At 36.3% G+C, this 17730-nt stretch overlaps 1 protein-coding gene across 44 annotated transcripts in view; it reads right to left on the bottom strand.

The window, feature by feature from the left end:
* The window catches only part of PTPRD (protein tyrosine phosphatase receptor type D), a 2063955-nt gene extending 2054181 nt beyond the window's left edge, over window positions 1–9774 (bottom strand). For 43 of the 44 annotated variants that reach the window (XM_074330405.1, XM_074330404.1, XM_074330420.1 and 40 more), the window contains exon 1: window positions 9147–9774. The gene's annotated coding sequence lies outside the window, so the exon portion shown is untranslated. The remainder of the gene's footprint in view (window positions 1–9146) is intronic. The other variant, XM_074330406.1, reaches the window with a different exon arrangement.
* Window positions 9775–17730: the final 7956 nt, after the last annotated feature.

The raw sequence follows: 17730 nt of genomic DNA, 5'->3' as shown, positions 1-17730 counted from the left end.
GTGGGAACCACCTTGATCAATCTACTCTTGGGAAGGGTCCTGAGCTTGGAAGTACACCACAGAGAAAAGCAGAAAGCATGCCAGATTCTGTATTTCCTGAATCAAATATTCCAGGCAATAAACCCAAAAGCTTCACACCATACTTACCTACTCAATTCTGGAAACAGATATCTGGAGATAGTATGCCTTGATGCGTTGGTCCTTACATCTCTGTTCCCTCTGAGTAACACTTTCACAATGTTCTATTTACATGGTATCATTTACATACAATAACTTGTGTTCATTTTAAAGGAATTGTATCATAAAAGCAGAGCCTGGATGCATCACTTTTTCCACCTGTGTTACATAGAAACTATGCCATTGTGGAATTCCTCATATATACATTAGTGTATACTAATGTTGTACATCTGGGAAAATATATTTAAATCTATGTGTCAAAACACAAATATTGCAAAGCTGTTTAAAATGTGGGATCCACAGCCAGAGTGTATAGCTGCTTCACTAGCTATGATACCTTGGTCAAGTTTACTTGCTTCATCATGTATAAATTAAAGAGAAGTGAATCAACTTCACATGTAGGAATAAATGAGTTAATTCATATAAAGCACTTAAAACAGCAACTGATATATATTGCAGAGTCAATAAATGTGAGCTATCATTATCACTTTCTACCTAGAGATTTGTTCACAGGTCATAAGAAGGAATTATGAGACAAAAATAGTCCAAGAACCCAAAAAGAAAATAAACCCTGAGGCCATCTCTGATAAGGAAAAAAAAAAAAAGGTCCTTAATTTTAATGCCACCATAGAAGTGATGGATTGTTTGTGAAATGTGGATTGTTATACCAATGAGACAGACTACTGAGCAATAAGGGAACTGCACAATGCAAACAATGGTCAAATATATTTTAAAATCTTTTCAACATACACTTTTATATTCTCATATGGCCAACAGAGTCATCCCAGTGTGTCTGTAATTCCCAGTTTCCATTAAGGTCAAGGAAAATGGACAGAAGAGGGAACCTCACCAAGAGAAACAGAAACGGGAAAAGATAGGCTTATTGAATAAGGGAGAAAAGAAGCCTGCCCTGGAAGGAACCATACATTCTCTTCTGACCTATCCTCCTAAACTGATTCATCTCCAGATTCATTCTCAGCTATGGCCAAAGTAATTCCCTTCTATGAAAACAGTATATGCATAAATAAATGATAGACAGATATAAATATATACAGAGATATAGATATAGATATACAGAGATATAGATATAGATATATAGATATATAAATATAATTAGAATATTTCTTAAGATAAACTACTCCAAATAGCCTGTAATGTTCAATGTTTTCTTAGCAAATGTGAAATTTATGTTATTAAATCCTGGCAAGTTTCCACAATGAAAGGGGTGCTTGGGAAAATAGGATGGCATCAAGACTCTATAAAACAAAAGGAAGGCATACCTTCCTGAGGGGCAGGAAAATGGGAGATTAAAGGTCTGAATTCAATTCTTTAAAGCACATAATTCTACCACAAGAAAGCCCTGTTGTCCTCAACCACATAGGTATAAATGATGATTCTAAACCTGTGTTACAGAACTAACCACATATGTTTCCTAGGAGGAAACAAATGGATAGCACAGATGACACAGAATGAACACATCCATTCAGAGGAGAACCCACCGGACATCCTAACACACTAAAATTACAAGCAATGATTCACTGAAATAAATACCAGGAACAAATATTAATTAAGAACGAATTGAGTATAAAATACAATGGGAAATTCCAAATGATGGAAAAATATTTTTCTTATCTTTGTGATGCATATAGACCAACATCAAGGTTTAGAAATATAAAGTATCTTTGAGGGTGAAACAATATTATCTGGGCACTGTTTTTCAAATGTTCCTGTTGAATAATATTATACCATTAGTATATCTTTGGTAAGGGTTTTTAGAAAGAATAAAGAGGGAAATTCTTTAAAATTATTCAGAAATGTTCCTATTATCTCTTCTAGAGGAAAATCAAGAGGTCATCTTAGGGTAATGTTTTAACTTCAAAAATATCTAATAACACAAGGAAATTTCTAAAAATTTAAATTACACTTTTTCTTCCTTTTTGGTTATTTGATACAAAGTACATATTATCCTCCCTCTTAAGAAAATAACTCACACATCAAAATGTACAGGTGAAATTTGCTCTCTTTCCTCTGTCTGTTCTCTTTCCTGAGAAAACCAATGTACTTCTCCTCTGATGCTTTGGTTACAACTGAAATAATAGCATATGCCTTTACTATAACTTGTATCCTTGGATTTTTAAATATAAGTGATTGGTACATAGATTGTGACCTGCTACCATGGTATGCAGATTTATTTGAGTTTTCTATATCTTGTAGCTATGAGGATGGTGTAGTAGTATGCTTATTGCATCTTACTGATTCTCTAGAACTCTGGAGAGTGGGGTGCATGAAGAATTAGCCTTGGAGTAACCAGCTTTGAAGATGATAAATGATGTCAACTAATTCCAGTGGAATACAGCACAGCCTGCAGCTGCTAAATCAGCAACAAGGATTCCACCCAGCTTCCAAAAGAGATGCCTCTGAATCAGGATGACAGAGAAGGAGAGGGCAAAAATGGTAAAGGAAGGAATGCATTTGGAAATTTTTCAGGGACTTGAAAGAAGAGATTCTTTAGAGAGATTCTAGTTTCTCTGAAATAAAAAATGTTTTGATAATGGGGAAACATTTCATAAGAACATAAGATGGTCACAATTTGGGCAATTATGTATTGCTAGCTCGTGAGTGGTTTACTCAGCAGTTTGTGCACATAGGAGACTCAATAAATACTTGGGTACGAAATGTATATGCGTTCCACTGCTATGTGGTACATACTGTATAATCCCAACTAATGATTCTGACTCAACAATATATACAAATTGGGAAATAGAAGAGGGTGTAAGTTCTAGAAATATGGCATAATTTAGCTATGGTGCCTAAATTACTGTTCTATCCCTGATATCTGTGGCAAAATTAAAAAGGAATCAATGTAGATCATGAACTGATAAACTGACCTTACCAATTGTTCCAAATGGATAAGTTCTAGTAATGGCAAAAACTGGAACTATGACACAGTGAAGGTATGGGCCAGAATCCCTATCAATCTGATGACCATTTACCCCAACGTGATTAGTCATCTCTGATTTTGAAACCCATCTGTGGGAAATAGAAGAAGTAGAAAAATAATGCCTCTAGGGTGAGATTAACAAGTCTCCTTTCTCCATCCTGTTCTCTCGCCACCCTTTATTTTATATGTCTAAGTAGAAGTTCTCATTCTAATTATAAAGATTTTAGGTGACTGTATTGGAAGAGCATCTTAGGGATACAAGATTATATGAGTATTTTTCTTCCTACCTAAATAAAAGCCTTGAACGAGTGGCCTAGACTAGTTCATTTAAAAAACGGAAACACTCTTTTATTCTTGTTTTTATTTTATTTTATTTTATTTTGTGTTTTCCCCTCTGTTTCTACGTTCTAAATTAACCTTTCCTGAAACTGGAAGGAAGCTGTGTTCTAGGCTTTTGTCTAACTAGTACCATGTTATCAAAGAAATAAGAGTACAGACTGTGATAGAAATGTCATAATGCCTGTGTTTAGTGGGTAAGTAGTAAAAAGTAATATATACACAATGCTTGCCTGGCTTTGTTCTCTGTTCATTTTGCTGTTAAAGGGTCACTTCCCCCCCTTTTTTTAAACACAAACTGTATTTGAGAAATTTAACTTTGGATAGTTTTTTAAAAGTATAATTCACAGTGGTTCCCATACAATAAATGCATTAATAGACTTGTGTATCTGATTATTTAAATATATGTGCTTAAAAGTAATTTGTTATAGAAGTTCATTAATTCTGTGTTTAAGTGTAATACATTTATTTCCTTGCAAAGTAAATCAGATTACATTATATATATAATGAATCTTACAACATGGCATCCCAGAAAAAAATATATACATTTAAGTTAATTTTAGATTAAAGATGATTTCTTTTATGTAACCATGTCATAATCAAATGTTAGTTTGTTCCTTTCATTGTGTTTGTTTGTTTGTTTGTTTGTTTTCCCACATCTAGTATAAGCTCAAATAGCAGTAAATCTGGCAAGTAAGGTCCATAATAACAAATGTGAAGGAACAGCAGTTATTTTTCTCTGCAATTCAATACATCACAACCTTAAAAATATTAAATTATTATAAAATATTTAGAAAATATAAGGAGTTATTACAAGAGGCAAGGAATTGGTAATATGGTATATTGTTGAACTAAAATCCATGGATTTAAGAACTAATCAGACGCCACTTCTATCCAGGAATAATGTCTTGTTTTTTCTTTAAGAAAGGAAGCACTTAAAATTAACATTGTATGTACTGTTCTCTGTGTTCATTTTCATGATTAGAAGTTTTGTCATTATACAATACTTTTAGAGGAAATGCATTGTATCATATCTCATCAATGAAATTATTGTATTGATAATTTACTAATAGGTATATAAATCATTGTCTATGTACTTACTTGCCAATGTGGGCTCTTAAATACAACTGTAAAACCTCTCTGTGAACTTGGGAAATTCATCTCAACTTTGCAGTTTTTAATCTTTAAAGTCTTTGGTTTCCTCTTTAAATTACAGGGCTGAAATAAATTTTTCTATTGTTCCTTTTAGCTGTGACAGTCTGTAACATGTATCTCAGAAAACAAAATATGAGTTTACTTAAATTGTGCATATTTATCTGAATATGATATTGTAAACTAGCACATATGGAGAAACTAAGAGGAGAAAAAAAGGAAGTCAAAAGATACTAAGCAATTCACTTTATTTTTGTTTTCTTACACCCTTCTGCAATTCAATAGAATAACAAAGTCAAAGATACTTATACATATAATATTCTTTCAGGATCAAAAGGTGGTTAAGAGGAATATTTAACCATCCCAGATATATTTAACCACCCCCTTCCTTCCACCCTCCTCCTCCAAAGCCACTCCAAATAAACATTTAATCCATAAGGCAATAGTGTCCAGGCACTGCCAGCCTGGCTTCAGGATGATTTCATTAGTTCTCTTTCAAACAAGATGGCTGCCCCTAACTCCTGTATGGATTTTCAAGCTGTCACAGTGTAATCTGACAATTTGCTAAACACTACTAGTAATTATATTAGTAATTATATTAGCTTGTTTCATGAGATTTTGGAATTCAAATGGTCTCAAATTGTAGGCCAATTTCCACACTTGACAGAACAGAAGAGAAAACCCAGGTATAGAGTCCAAGTCACCTCCCTGAGGTCACAGACAATTATAACGATGAGAAGAAAACTCAAAACCTTTGATTCTGCAATCACTTAAGTGCTCACCCAGTGGGTAATTTTTATTTTTTATTCATTGTTCAACAAATTTTTAAAGAGTTTGAAAAAGCACAAGCATTATTGCAGGCACAATTAACTTGTACATTGATTATACCAATGGAAATTCATTTATTCTTTATGGATGTCAAATTTCTTCTGACCAGTCTGATTAAAACCCAGTGAACTGACAGTAGTCATAGAGAATTTGCATGTAAATATATATGAAGATAAACAAATTCAAAAAGTACTCAACAGGATGCAAAATCTTACCCATCCAATTTTCTCTATAACTTTTAAATTAGCATTATTGAATATATATTATCACATCATTTGCATTAATTATTTAAATTCACAATAGATGTAAATCCAAAAAGATATTACTGATATTGAGGTATTTTCTCCAAAAAAAGAGGAATCTTGAAATAAAGTTATTTGTTTTATTAATCATGAGAGATAGATTGATAAATATATATCGATAGGTGTATTCAATTAAGCAGTTGTGAAAATCACATTTTTCAGTAATTATAAAAAAGAAGACATTAGGTGGGTATATTTAAAATGTATAGTATGGATTTCCAGTCATATGTTCTTAAAATATCTATAAAATTTGTCCATTCCTCACTTTCTCCCATAATCCAGTCTTGGAATGAAGGGACATTGAAAGTTACATTAATGATACTTCTCTAACTGCAAAACAATTTACACCAGTGGTAAACACAACAATTTTCTTGTGTACTATTAGCCATTTCTAAAATTTCACGATAGTATCCAGCTAATTATTTTATATAACCAGATATATTTTAGCTTTTCTCTTACACTTACATTACTAAAGAAAAATGTCCTTTGCACTTGCAGGTTGCACCTGACCCCTACTAGTAATACACAGAAGAGGCAGAATGTCATCCCATAGAGGGAAAGACAAAATAAATTTAAAAAATAGGTCAGCCTTGCGATATCACACACCTAATTAACATGTTTTACTTTCTAAATTAAATCTTTTAAGTAAACAATAATCATATCCAAGGACTTCCATAAAATATATGACCATGTCTACAAGGTAATCTTTAAATTACCACAGTTACAGGACTAGACCTGTAAATTCTGTTAATATTAAAAGAAAAAAGAAGTATTTTTGCCTTCACCAACTGCAACTGTAAGCAAATACAGGTATGCAGTGCTTTATTAGTAAGAAATCCTTTAGTAAGCACACGTTAGAGGAATTAATCATTCATTCCCTGCAGACTGCTTATGTATTTCATCTGGCCATTATCTGATCTGAATAACAAGAACAATTGCATAATAAAACACATTACTGCTGACACTAGCAACTTTCAACTTTACGGCTGCAACCACCTCTGTATTGTACAGAAAGCTGGTGGGGAAAATAAATAAATAAAGCAAAAAAAAAAAAAAAAAAACCCTGACAATTAAATCACCCCATCCAGCTTTGACTTTTTCCTGTTATTATATAAAGACAGTGATCATATAAAATATGTGTCAGCTTTGCTAGAAACAGTTTTAATTCAGGCTATTTTCCTCAGGTAAATAGAGATAGAATGTGTGTCAGATTAGTTTTCATGTTAATTATAAATCTTTGCTTTCAGATATTTGAACAGGATCAACAATTTTGTCATGCCTTTTCTACTGTGGAAAATATGTCCAATTATATATATATATATTTATATATATATATATATATATATACACACACACACACACACACACACACACACCGGGGGTGCCAAAAAAATGTATATACATGACTTGTATTCATCTTTTGCTATCAGTATATATTGAGTATTAAAATTTTAATACAGCTTTTTCCTTTCTTAAAACGTGCATACATTTTTTGGGCACCCTCTGTACATAATGATATGTTTGAATCGCTCTTAGATTTGGTTACTTCAATACAATCTTACCCTTCATTTTTCAACATTGTTTTTTCAAACATCAGATATACTCTCAGATGTTGATGGTCACAAATGAGTAGAGGTCATAAGCTATACACCAAAACTGATCAGCCAAGGGCTTCGTTTTAAATTATTTAAGTTCATTATAAACCAATAACAGAAATGACAGCTGAGAGTAGTAATATCTCTAAGAAAACCCATTTGGATAGTAAACAAAGTAACATACAAGAATCTTTTCCAAATGATTTCAATGGATGAAAACTTCATGTCAACAAATTCATCAACTGCCCTACTGTTATTTCATTACCATAAAAACTTATGTCCCAAGATATTAAGTGTTCAACCTTAAATAACCATAACAACTCTACAAGATCTTTCCTTTTTTTAAACATTGCACATTAGTTTAATCTTAAATGTTTAAATGAATGCCGAATGAATATAGCTGCTTTTATATACTCATTTGAGTAAATATAAAGGCATTTTTTTTCACTTGACCATTATTAAAAATTCAATATAAGAAAGCTCTCAGGTATTATTTGATAGGAAGGTGTTTTGTTGAATTGAAATTATCTGTGAGATCAGTAGTTTCAATTTTCAGTCTTGTTTATAACTCAAAGCAATTTGATTTAAAAAGTGTGTTTTATGTTGAGATAGAAAACTAAAAGTTCAAGACAAAACAAACTTTTTTTTAATCACTATTTAACAGTAGTCAGTAAGAGTGTTATTGTGTCAAAGAACTTTGAATTTGTTCAAAATCAGCTCTTTTTTTAATCTAAATTGCAATTCCTACTGTATGTACTGTATATGGAACAATGCAAGAAGAATTAGATTCAGAGTCCATTTGGCAGTGATAAGGGGAAAAAAATGCTGAAATGTTATTGATTCTCTCCCTCTTGTGCAAAACAAACTGACTCAACTATATTTTTCCTGACATAACACAAAGGTTTTATTTAGATATTTCAAAATATTGGCAAATGTTATACTACATCTTTTAAAAGATATTGTTAACCCTTTCACAGAGGGCGGAACCTGCTTTTGCAGAAATGCCTCAGCACCTGGCACAGTGATGTTAACCCCAAGAGTAATACTGCCTGCAAAAGTTTTTGATGCAGAGATATTCAGCCCTAGGAGACACCTTAAATCTGTCACTGGCTGCTGAGCCAGTCACAGTTTATAACCTGCTGTGTCAAAGTCACAGTCCCAGCTCCTGTCCTCTCCAAACCAATTTTTCATATCCCCTCTCCAAATTAATTACATCCAAATTCTCCAAACTAGGCTAGTTCCAGGATTTTCCTCCACATCGTATCTACCTACAAGCATTGAGAAACCGCAACAGAATTTCCTTCTGGTCTTTCAAAGCATCTTTATTAACTTTCCGTTGACCCAATTTTTGGGCAAGCCCTCTTCCGAAGATAAAACAAGCGACCACGTGAAGTCAGACATGGATGGAAGTAGGTGTGGATTAAGGTTGAGGTTGAAGGTAGCGGGAGAAGTATACCAGTAGGGTTAGGATTCTCAAACGTTTTCTAGGTAACCATTCTTAAATCTTAGAACCATCAAACGTTTCACAAACGAGGCTCCCAATACTCCGAGAACCATAAGACTTTAAACATCAGATCCCCAGTAAGGTTGCCCATACTGCACACTGAAGTCTCGGGGCTCACCCTCAGAAAGAAAAAAAAAAAAAAAGAAAGAAAGAAAAGCTTAGCAAACCACGTCTCAATTAGGAACTACTGAAGTTAAATAAGTCAACTTCTTCCTCCGTAAAACACACAAACTGACCATGCCACTGGGGCAAAAGCATTCAGCATATGTCTCACTTTAGAGTCAAGAAATCCAAAAGCACAGTTTACTTACGAAAGCAGCCGCTCCGGTCCTCCTTGGAAACCCCGAGGAGTCTCCTCTCTTCTTTCCTACCAGTCAGATAAAGAATCGTCTCTCTATTCCACACAGGCCCAGAATAAACTGCAAGAAAGGGCAGCACACGCACAGCAGCCCGTCGGGCTTCGGCTTTGGTGGGGTGCTTCCGGTTCGGTTTGTTTCAAAAGTGGGATCCTCTTTGCCGGAGGGAGGGGGCAAAGACAGACGGAAACCAGGGCGCTCCGCAAGCTTGCTCGGGTCCTGCCAATTGTTCTGAAGGCAAAGTACCTGCGCCCCGGCGGCCGAGGCGGCCTGACAGCGAGGCGCGCGGGGAGCAGGCGGAGGAGCAGCACCAGCGGGCGCCGGCCGGCGGGGAGCGCAGGGCGGGGAGGCCGCCGAGCGGCTAGCGGAGCAGCGGCGGCCGCGCGACCAGGCAGGCGGCTGTCAGGGCGAGGCGCTGCCCCACGCGCTCGGGCCGCCGGGTGCGGGCGCGGCGGGTCGGGGAGCCGAGGCGGCGAGCATCTCCCGGCCGCTCCCGCTCTCCTGCTGGCTCGCTGGCTCGCAGGCGCTCGCGCTTCCTCCCGCTCGCTCACACAGACACACGCCCCACGTCTCCACAGCTGCCGCTCCGCCGCACGCACTCACCTGCATTTCCTTAACGAGCCACTTGATGGCTGCCAGCGGCGCGGGCCGGGCTCCGGCGGGCGGGAGCAGCGGCGGGGAGAACACGGCGCGGGGTGTTCCGAGCACCCGCCCCGGAGGCGGCGGCGGCAGTGGCTGGGAGAGCTGGTGATGTGGGGCGGAAGGGGGGACCCCGGCGGCGACCACGAGCTGCCCCTACTCGAACCAGGCTGACCCCGTGACCCGGAGACCTTGACGGAATCCCGGGGTTCAGGGTAAAGTGGTCAGCGCGGGGAGACGAGGACTTGTCAGGCACAGGCTATTCCCGACCATTAAAGCCACAGCGGACTTGTCCAGGTGTGGATCCTGATTGAGCTGCTTCGGGTGTTCGCGTGCTTTCGATGATTTCATTTGTTTCACTATTTCATTTTAGAGGGAAAGCTGGCAGCAAGGGTTAGGGGTGGTGGGTATAAAAATGCAAGAGACAGAGATTTAATTGGCAATACAATACATGCTTATGAAGAGACAATTTTAGTGAGGGGTAGAGAAGGGGAGCCGAGGCTTCTTGGGCAGGAGGTGTTCTGCACCTCAGGTATTGGATATAGTTTTCAGTTGGGGTGCTAAGCAGCCAGGCTGGGCTGGACAGAGATAAGGGGCTCTGCCAAGTAGTGATTGAGAAGGGGAAATCCTGTGATGAGTGGCTGGAAACCAGCCTCCCTACTGCGGAGAGGACAAGGACAGCATGTGGGGTGATATATTCCCCACCTGTTTACTACCCCAACATAGAGTGGTCGGTGCCTCTCAGGTGGTGTATCACAGACTCGGGAATCAGGGATGAGGGACTTAGATTCCCTGAGCAAAGCTAGAAAAGGGCTGTTGCTGGGGAAGAGGGATGGCAGGAAGGAGGAAACCTAGCAGAAAGCTTTTATCACTTTACCCATTGCTCTCCTCTTATCACAATATACAGCTATAGCAACAAGAACATTGTCATTATGTTGGTACTTTAAAAACAACAAACAAACAAACACAAGCCAAAATAATTATCCAGTTGTATTAATACGACAGAATCTTGTATTAATACGACAGAACCTCGTCAAAAGTGCTGTAAGCGTTGTGTGAGAGAATACAAAAAGCCATAAGCCCTCTGCTTTCTTTATATGTCCACGATCTAATAGCAGAACTGTCACTTTCTCCCAAAGAAAATTAAAGCTTAATCAATGTAGGTGACATTTTTCCGAGGGTCCGTTCATTTGTTTCTTTCCATGCCTGCTGCATTACTTGTCATGTCCTTTTGCTCTTCAGGAGTGACCCTTCTGAACCCATCCCCTGCCTGGCTCCCTACTCAGCCTCCTTAAAAACACTGAGCTCACTCATCCAAGCAGGTCCACATGCGCACAGTCATTATCACTTAAAGCTGCTCTTGGAAATGATAGGACATAAGCCAAAAAGACTTATACCATGTGTGCAAGTGTATGTCTATCTTTGTAATAATGCAAAGCACCTGCCCCCTCATGGTGTTGTCTGTGCAAAATGATGACTAACTCATTCTCTCTCCCTCTCTTTCCTTCTCTTCCTCAGTCCCTCCCTCCCTCCTTCTCCCTCTGCACAAATACACACTCTCCTGTCTCAGTTCCTTCCTGTCAGTGTTCAATAGTGGTTTTACATGAACTTGGTTGCAAAGCCTCTGACTACTAAGAGCGAGTTGGAGCGGATTGGTCTGAGTGATGCTGGGGCTCAATGCTGCTGCTCTGTTTCCTGTTATCACTCACTCAGTACATACACTGCTGTACTTAATGCCAAGTGGCAGCAGAAATGATTTCCTCTCTTGCTAATCGTGATAATATATTTGCCCTCCCTCGGAAACACATATAATTAATAATAAAAGAAATAATGCATCTTGAAACCATGGGAAGAGCAGATGGATGCTGATGTGGTGGTGTTAGTCACCGTTTCTGATGTTGCTGCGAAGACAATGTGACCACTTCTCCATTTCTGCTGCGTCTGGTGGAGTAAGCAAAGCATTTGGCCCTTTTACTGCATTCTCTGTTCCATCTTTCCCTTGACAATAGTTTGTGTATTTTAAATAAAGATTTCATTCTGCCAACCCGCAGGAAGCTTTTAACAACATGCAGCTGAGTGTGTCGATATCACATCTTTTTACTGCTGTATGGGGGTGTTCAGCAACTTGAAACTCATCTTCAGCCAAGCTGGCATCTCACAGAGACAGTGCTCCCTGGGGAGGATTTACTCTTGGTTCTATACAACTATCCTTTGATGCCCTCTAGGAGAACACAGGAGACTTGAAACAATGGAAGTGTGAGGGTTATATTCAACCCCCTTCCTACTGCACTGCTCCACACTTAATACCACCAGTGTTAATTGTTAATTGCTTATGGTAGAGACTTTATTAGTGATTCAGAGATACCTTTCCTGAAAAAGACTGAACCAAACCTGAAGAGTTAAGAAAATATTACCTAACTACCTATCTGCACCACCTGTGATATTATGGTTTATTTTTCCTTCGTAAATGAAAAGGAATTGTCTTCTTTAAGTTATTGTTGTATATTGGCTTTTAAAAGGCAGCCACCTCTCTGGATTGGTCATTGTCAGTGAACCATGTGTTAAAAACAACTATAATCAGTATGAAACAAAAATAAACAACTGGAATGTGGGATAGGACATACGAGGTCTGACAATTAAGTTTGGGAACTCATGCTAGAAAAAGTGCTACACTTTTGTGATATTGCTGAATATCACTATGGTCACCTTTGTAGTACTCCCCCTGGGAAGCTATGCACTGACGCCAGTGCCTAGTCCACACTTCAAAGCAATTTTGGAATTCATTTTCTGGAATGGCCATCAAAGCTGTGGTCCTATTACCCTTAATGTCCTGAATGTCATCAAAATGTCTTCCTTTCAATATTTCCTTGATCCGTTGGTAAAGAAAGAAGTCATTGGGGGCCAGATCAGGAGAGTAGGGAGGGTGTTCCAATACAGTTATTTGTTTACTGGCTAAAAACTCCCTCACAGACAGTGCCTTGTGAGCTGGTGCATTGTTGTGATGTAAGAGCCATGAAAAGTTCAAATCATCTAATTTTGTCACACAGCCTTTTCAGCACTTCCAAATAGTAAACTTGGTTAACTGTTTGTCCAGTTTGTATAAATTCATAATGAATAATCCCTCTGATATTAAAAAAATAAATAAATAAAATAGCATCATTGCAAAAAGTTCGGGGACTTAATTGTCCAACCTGGTAAAAGCATAGTCTTGAATATCAGTCATCTAAGATTTGTCTCTCTTGAGGTTCCCTTTATTTTATCATGTTACTTCATTTACCAAAACTTTAGTTAGCCTTCTTATAGTTAGGATTATAATTGATTTTAACAGCCTGCTGTAAGTAGAAGAAATCTCCATTTTTATACTTGTATTTTTGAGGAGATTAAGTACTTTCATGTCTCAGTTTTTGAATTAGACGTACAGCATCAATAGCACCTCCACAGCAATAATTTGCTGTTCTATTATGTCCTTTAAACATATTAATAGCATCACGGGGAGAAAACAATAACAAAATAAAAAATTAAAAAAAAAAATCTCACTAATTATACAACACCACATATTGTGGAATTGAAAATAAGGGAGAAGAAATAGATAACAGGGTGATAAGGGATCTAGGAAGATCAAGTAACCTGTTCCAAGGGAGACAATGATAGAAAGAGTTATTCTGTGACGACCCAACAGGTAGATGTGATTGGTCAGTAGTAGCCTCTCACACTTACCTTTGTTTTTTCTTCAGTCTGCAGAAATGGTGTACACTTAATTTGTTCTCCCTTTTCTCCTCTTTTCCTTTTAAACATACGCTGATTGGCAGAAACTATAAATAGAAACAATTTTATATTGATAACAGTGGAAAAATCATGCATTTAATGAGTCAAACTGCTCATACTTATTTCATATGAGACAAGGATAATCCTTTTCCCTTCAGCTTTCATTTTGGTCAATGAGAATGGAGTTCTAATTGACTAAATGGGTCTAATTTACCCAATTTTTTTTATAGATGATTTCCTACCAAGAAAGCTGCTTAGGAAACCTTAAAACACAATGAAAAAAATGTCTTGACTGTACTCAGTTTAAGGAGTTTTAATGAATGGAGTCATATTTGTGATAATTGTGGGTTCATGGTTTGGATGTTATCCCACTGATGTTATCATGTGGCTAATTCTAAGTTACATCAAATCTAAATGCTTTGGAAATATGGATTTTGACATAATGTATATGCAGGTTTAAAACATTTATTGCACGTATAATTTTCTATTTGGCACTCATTCCCAAACCCTAGATCCAACATTTTTCCTTCTTTGTGCCCTAGGTTTAACCTCTAGAAACTGCGTCCACCTGATTTCCCTTGCCCTCTGGCTTCTGTTGGGTATTGTCAATCAGTGAGAGGCACAGGAAGAGGGCAGTGAAACAATTGAATGAAATCTATTTATTTTTTAATATAGGTGGGGCCATGTTTGCCCTATTTGTTCTGTAATTGTCATTGTGGTTCTTTCTGGCAGTGCCTGCATTGCTATAAGAATGCAGCCCTTTCTTGCCATCACCCTTCCATAACTCCATCCCATACTTGCCTCTAATAATAACATCTTGTCCCTCGCCCCTTCAGCTTTCCATAATGGCTAGAAACCAAGATACTCAGTATCCATCACCAGTTCCCATAACCCAGCCACTCCTCTAGAACGTATCCCTTACCTAAATTCTCTCCAAAATCATTCCACATTGTGCCTTCTGTTTCCTCCAAGTATTCAGACTAATCTATTTTGTTTAAAGTATTCAAAAATAACAATACATATTTTATTCAGTTGTTTCAAAGTTTAATATATAGTTTTATTGTGTATAAATGTACAAACATACTACAATTATTCAAACTGAAGAAACTTTAACAGACTACAAAAAAGTTTTTCGTTGTATAGATGATCTATATAGTAATATAACAACAATAAATTAATATTGTCCATAAAGGTGTCATGTCTCTGTGTATTCAATGAGCAAGATTAATCAAACTTGTAAAACTAGCTCGGTTTCTCAAAAAAAAAATTTATCAAAGTTTTTCTGATTGGTATCTGATTGCAAACTAATAATACATAATAATAATGATACATGTTTTGAAGGCTAGTATTTATTATTTGATGGAGCATACCATGGTATGTAAGGCACTGTAATTTTCATCAATTAAAAAAAAACAACTAAATGAGTCATGAAGCCTATATGGATCCCTTTTTCCAATTCTTAAAAGAAAAAGTGAATAATGAGGATGTAAAAAGATAACCTAGTAATAACACCCAAATAACTGCCCTATGCATATACCTTGCAAAGAGAACAATTAGATATGAATACAAAGAATGCAATTCATCAACTTATTTTAAGCAAGCATTCCCCCCAAAAAAAAATACACCAAATCATACAAAAACAAAGATCACAGCAAGTTCTTTCATGAAAGTAAAATATAAATTGAGAGACAATAAGTAATAGTTTCTATGGGTTTTTGGTGCATTTCTTTTACCACAAAAGTTAATAGAAAAGGTATCTAATACAATATTTTTTTACCTACATAATTCCACTTTTGCTTCTTTTGAAGCCTGAGTAATTTTGTATTTTCTTTTATAAATTAGGCAGCCGTATTACTTTTCCAAGTTTTTAAAAGGCATTAACAATATACTGTTTAAATTTCATATCTAAGAAAACTGAGGCACAGTAAAATGAGATTGATTAACTGACCCAGGGCCATGCAGCAGTTAAATATTGGAGCTGAGAATTGTACCTAGGGAATCTCCCTCCTGAGTCTCTATGCTCAACCAGTATTCTAGGTCATTAAAAACGTTTTCTTAACTATCTGTGCCTTATTTTCTTAGACTCAGGGCCTTCTGAATCATTTAACCAAAACTGAGAAATTTTTCACTCGGAATGGAGAATATAGGTGGGGGACGGTGCAATAAGAAAATTGTAGTATCTTCTCAGAGAACCAATTTTTCAATTCTTAAAATGGGTCTTTTAATTTTACATTTCTATTTGAATAATTTTGCATATTATTATTTTACTGTACAAATCACTTTGTTTCGCATAATATCTAGTGACACCATAGGAAAAATTATAAAGGTAAAACAAATGTATGATTTTTTCAGATAAATTATGTACAAGTCTGTTCTATTACCACATTTTACTGCATTTGCTAACTTCCTTTTCATAAAATTGTTTTACCTATTCATGTGTATGTATTTCCTACCCTTACCTACAAATGGAGAACAAAGGTAATGTAAAGCTATAGAAGGAATTTCTATAATATAGTACCTCTATTTTATAATAAGAGGTCAACTTTCTGGAACCTTTATAAGATTTCCCCCTGTGTTATTGAAGGATAATGTTTTTCATGTACTTATTCCTGACCTTTTGTTCACGTGTAATGATGATACTGTATCAGGAAAAAATCATAGTTTCATTTATTTTTATCACAAGTTTTCTTTATATTTTCAACCTTTGAAATTGTAGATTTTTAAAATAGAAGCAAAAGAAAGAAACATGACAACAAAATCATATGGGACTCTAACCTTTAGCATTCTGTGTTCTGTAAGTAATAAACAAATTAAAAACTTAATTCCTCTTTATGGAAGGATATCTAAAGTAAATCAAAACAAGTACATATAGGCTTTCAAACTGTTTTTAATGTAATTATCAATATCAAAACACGAGACGATTTGGCCCAGCACATTCACCTTTTCCCCCGTTTTACACTACTGAACAGAGTGTGTGTGAAATGTTCAATTTTATATGACTGATGAGTGATAGAAGTCTTGTTGTTTTTAGGCAACTTTCTTCCTCATCATAATTTAAAGACTAATTTTAATGTTAAACACACACACACACACACACACACACACACACACACACGCCTGTGTATTTTTTTTTTATTTGGAGCTTTGTCGTTTAAATTACAATGTGTATCTTTTCATAAGAACTGTCTCATTAATTTTTATGAAAAATGTTAAATTTTGAAACAAACTTTAAATGAGTCATTGAACAATATTTGCTATACTGAAAAGGCAAAACTCATCAAGAAAGACTTCTCAAAGGAAATCTTCTAGAAAGGGTGATAAAATGATGTGCCTAGTCAGGAGTCATCTACACAAGTTTTTGTCACTATTCTTAGTATTAATCAAAATTTTCATCAGCATTTCATCTAAGCTACAAAAACAATAATATAATAAGGATATAGATCATGGATATGAGTGTGAACAGGAAAGGATTTGTGAATTCCCCACTGAACTCTCTTCCTGCCACTAGGCCTGCCTTTCTCAGAGACGCATGCATACACACACCCCATAAGGACTCAGAGCACAGAGATTATACTTTCCTTGCTTAACTCATTCTCTTATCCTGCCTTCTAAGCCATTAACCCCCCACAGGATGTCAGACTTTTGTTATGCAGAAACTGAAGAAGTGGAAAGAGTCTGGGAATGAAAAGACTCAGGTGAGGGATTTGGGGAAACACAGTGGAAAGATATGATTTAAGGCAGTTATAAAGAAGGAATCTCCCAAGCAACTAGGAGATGTGGAAAATTTGTAAAAAAGAGAACACAATGTTTTGTTAGAAGTGCCACTGAGGGATATGAATCAGGGTGTCCCAACAATGCTTTTAAAAGGCCCAGTATTAAAGACAATTATTTTGTTTGTTTTTAGACTTTTTATTTCTTTGAACAGCTGAAAACTCTTACACAAGGAGGCTGGAATTATTGTCATTTTACACATATACAAACAAAAATAAAATTTTCACCCAAATATAGATTATTTAGTCTATAAATTGATTTTGAATTCTTAAGTCATTTTTCAAAGGCACCAGCATGATTTTAATATGAATGGGGTAAATATATTTTACATTAAATGTATTTTTTCTAAATGCTATCATAAAAT

The sequence above is a fragment of the Rhinolophus sinicus genome, linkage group LG04 (genome assembly GCF_036562045.2).
Source record: "Rhinolophus sinicus isolate RSC01 linkage group LG04, ASM3656204v1, whole genome shotgun sequence".
NCBI classification, from domain to species: domain Eukaryota; kingdom Metazoa; phylum Chordata; class Mammalia; order Chiroptera; family Rhinolophidae; genus Rhinolophus; species Rhinolophus sinicus.
Note: the sequence above shows the minus strand (reverse complement) of the source record. Positions and strands in the feature narration are given on the sequence as shown.